This window comes from Gossypium hirsutum, chromosome A11 (assembly GCF_007990345.1).
Source record: "Gossypium hirsutum isolate 1008001.06 chromosome A11, Gossypium_hirsutum_v2.1, whole genome shotgun sequence".
NCBI classification, from domain to species: domain Eukaryota; kingdom Viridiplantae; phylum Streptophyta; class Magnoliopsida; order Malvales; family Malvaceae; genus Gossypium; species Gossypium hirsutum.
This window is the reverse complement of record NC_053434.1, coordinates 23,402,078-23,406,238: the sequence shown is the minus strand read 5'-3', so window position 1 is coordinate 23,406,238 and position 4,161 is coordinate 23,402,078. Positions and strand designations below refer to the sequence as shown.

The window sequence follows — 4,161 nt, the reverse complement described above, 5'->3', positions numbered from 1 at the left end:
AATACTATATTATTTATATATTTTTTTTCTACATGTTATCTTATGTATATATTTTAATTATATTATGTATATATTTTTTACACTATATTATGTACATATTTTTTTATATCTATTTTATACATATGTATATATTATATATATCTTAACATTACTAGTTATATTTTCACTATTTTATGTATATACTTCAAACACTATATATAGTATATTTCTAACACTATTACTATTTATAAATATATATATTTTACGTACATACTCTTAATATCTTTATTATGTATATATTCGTTGTTTTTATTTCACATTGGATACTATTATTACGTTTAATATATCGCATGCATTGTTATTGTTTTAATATTGTTGTCATATTTATTATTTGTTTCAATGTATTTCCAACTCGTTTATTTTTGTCTCCCGCCTATTTTATATCATTTTGTTGTTCATTACTTTAAAGATTTTTATTCATGTTTTTACTAATTTCAATAAATAAGGCAATGTTTTGCATTTTGGAACATCGAAGAATTATGCCCTAACTTACGGGGTTTCGGTTCTCTTATTGGTTCTAAATAGCTAAATATCCTTTTGAGTTTTGAAATGCACAGATTTCCAATTTAAATTAAAAGACGACCTTGTGCTCGGAAATTCATGGTATTGTGTCCTAACTTATGGGATGTGATACTCCGATATCTCGAGATAAGGAAATCTTTAAACAAATCGATTTAAGCTAATTCAAGAATTTTAAAATCAGTATTAATAGAAAAGATCGTATTTCAAGTCCCTTCCCGATTTTTAATTTTCGACATTAAGACACTAACTAATCAATTCGGTACCAATTTTTTGGGCGTGTCGAGGGTGCTAGTCCTTCCTCGCACGTAACCGACTCCCGAACTCATTCTCTCAAGTTTCGTAGACCAAAAGCCCTGTTTTAGTAAACTAAAATTGATTTATTAAAACAAAGGTGATCCGGTCACACCTGATAAAAGATTGGTGGCGACTCCCGTTTTAATTTTCACTTTCAAACAAAGTCGATCCCCGTTTTCAAAAGAATGGTTTCGACAGCTTGGCGACTCCACTGGGACTTCGAGAGTCGAGCTTTAAATTGATTATTTTTTTGTCTTTTGTCAAAATCAAAAATCGATTTTAAATTTACTGCATTGCATGTTGTCTGTTATTTTCGCGACTCTCTTCATAATATGCTTGCTTTAAGTGGTTTAATTCTTTGAGGTATCTTTGCATATCGCATCGCATTATTGGTCGATTTCACTCTCTTAAGTGGAAGTGAAAAACTACTCCTTCGTGAGGTCTTCACCTCCGTATAGGATAGTGGATCGCTTTCGAGATACATCCGTACCTGCGTCTTCGTGGGGTTTTCACCTCCGTATAGCCGTAGGGAAATGTATTCCCCTGAATCGAACTCGGTCTGTATGAACCTATAATAGGTGAGGATCGAGGAATCTGCTGGTTCAGGTACCTTTACTTTAGAACCAAACTACATGTAATGAGCCCTAGGAGCCTACCCTAGGTAGAACCACACCAAACCCTAGTGGTTACCTGATTAGGTGCTTATTTACTCACTATTTGCTTTGAATTCTATTCTTTGTATATAATACTAACTTCTTGTATTTTGATCATTTTCGCATGACATTTCATCATAAAAGGGTGTTGATTTACGTTCAGTTACTAATTAGAAGAGTTTAGCATGGAAAAGGATTTCTTGATAGAATGGAGGATAATGCGGCCGTCCGAGTGTGGTCTGAGAGAACGCAACAGGAGAAAGGAGATAGTTTGACCGAGGGATATGAATCGGAGTTGTGGGATTTCACTCACATCAATGTGACTCAGAACGACCTGCAAGAGTTAAGGGATATATGGAATAGTTGGAATGGCGAAGTCAAACAACTCTTTTACTGTAACTACGGTGACCTACCGTATTTGCTCGATGTAAAGGTGGACAAGTACTTGTTCTGGCCCTTACGCAATTTTAGAACCCCACTTACAGTTGCTTCACTTTCGGATGAGTTGATTTAGTACCTACGGTGGAGGAATACATGGCATTACTTAATTGCCCGAAGATTCAGGCTGATAAGGCCTATTCAAGACCTGTTAATATCCCTCCCTTTTTGAAGAAATTGATGAATATCACGGGGATGAGCGAGCAATGGGTTGCAACCCGCATCAAGCAAAAAGGGGATAGTAAATGTATTCCTTGGAGGAATTTGAGGGATTTTATTCTTGCGCACCCGGATTCGAAGAAAATGGTTGATGTTTTTGCCTTAAGTCTCTACGGTTTGATCGTCTTTCCTAAAGCACTTGGACACATAGATGAAGCCGTCTCAGATTTATTCGATCGACTTGATAAAAGTACCACACCCGTCCCGACAATTCTAGCAGAAACTTTTCGATCCTTGAATACATGCCGGAGAGCGTGTGAGGGAAGATTTATTGGTTGCGCACAGCTTCTTTTGGCTTGGTTCCAAAGTCATTTTTGGAAGGTGGAGAAGGTCTCCTATCGGGTATTCTCTAAGGATTATTCCCCATTAAGAGAATTAGTGGCCACATCGAGCGGGACGACATCTCCGAAGAAAGGTGGATAACTATTCTCCAAATTTACGGACCGAAGACATTGAATGGAGGGCTCCGTGGTTGATTCCTGACGAGATCTTATATAGGTGCGGTGATTTTGACTGGGTTCCTCTGGCTGGAATATGGGGAGCCATTGGATACGCTCCACTGATGGTGTTAAGGCAGTATCGATCAAGGCAGTTTATATCGGTGACACAAGGGTTGGCACAATGTGAGTTGCCCTATAAAGACAACAATTATAAAAAGAGGGTTCGCGAGATATCAGATGCATGAAACCGAACTCGAAGAATGAAAGGATTCACTGTAGGCCCGATGATGACCCCCAAGTATGAATGGTGGTGGGGTAGGAGAGTCAACGACAACATCCCTAGGCAGAATCAAGGGAACACACAACCGATAGACGATCATTTACGGGTCATCCCATCCGAATTAGAGATCATTAAGCAAGATTTTGAGAAAAGAAACTTGGAGTTGGGGGAGAAGATAGAGCAGCTAGAGAAGATAAAATGAAGTTGGGGTTAGACGTCGATATCCACAAGCTAGAGGCTGAGAAGTTAAGGAAAGGAAATAACAAGGCCGAGGAAGATTTAAATAGTCTGAAAACCGATTACAAGAAGCTTCGTATAACAATAAAAACTGCCGGATTAGGTAAAATGTCGGAGCAATGGCGTCAAGAGATTAAAGAGGAAAAGACTAGAGCCGACCATTGGGAGAAAGATTTCAAGATGCCCGAGTACGAGAGGAAAATCTGAAGAAGAGTTTGTTAGAAACCCAAAATGAAAAGGAGAAGTTACGAGCTCGGGTGCCTGAATTGGAAAGATTACTTCAGCAACATCGTAGCCATAATTCGATAATTAAGCTAAAGGCTAGTCTAAGCAGGATCGAAGAGTTGAAGAGAAAATAGAAGAACTCGAGACTGCACAGCGATAGCAAATTCGAGTGGACTTCTTGAGACAAACAACGACCTTACGAGAACAGCTTCACCACTCTCAAACCAGATTAGATATAGACTTTCATGGCGAAGCTATAGCTCAGGTTCGGGAGATAGCTGATCTTCAACCTTGGTAGTCGGCTGTATATTGAGTTAAGTATAGTCGGATCAGACGAGGCCGAAGCTAGCTTGCTCTAGGAAGTAGACTTTGGCTTAGGGCGAATCGTATATGATCATCGTCTAGTAAGAATTTCTTCTAGGTTCAATAAAATGAATCACGCCTCTTTTTGCATTCATTATCCATTCTTGCATATACATATCATATCATCGCTAATGTTAGAATCATATATTCGCAGTTGCAACACTTCAAATCTGGAACCACGCCATTCGTATAAAACGCGTCGCAAGTAGAGCAATGGAGCTGAGTTCATGAAAGAATCGAAGGATGGAAAGAGTCCGAGGAATTACAAGAACACTGGCTAGTACAACAAGAACGAGGGATTTGATAGTAAGATCTCGAGGGGATCACTTGACAAGGATAAATGGCTGATGATGGAGATGTATTAGTTTTGGTCAAAGGAAAGGACCATGCAGACCCGACAGTATGGAACTCACAAGATTAATCAGACATGAATCACGATCTAATCCAGAGA

The 4,161-nt window shown here is 38.5% G+C and overlaps 1 pseudogene; it reads left to right on the top strand.

The window, feature by feature from the left end:
• The first annotated feature begins 4,050 nt into the window (after window positions 1-4,050).
• Window positions 4,051-4,161, top strand: part of LOC121209987 (isocitrate dehydrogenase [NADP]-like) — a 3,194-nt pseudogene continuing 3,083 nt past the window's right edge.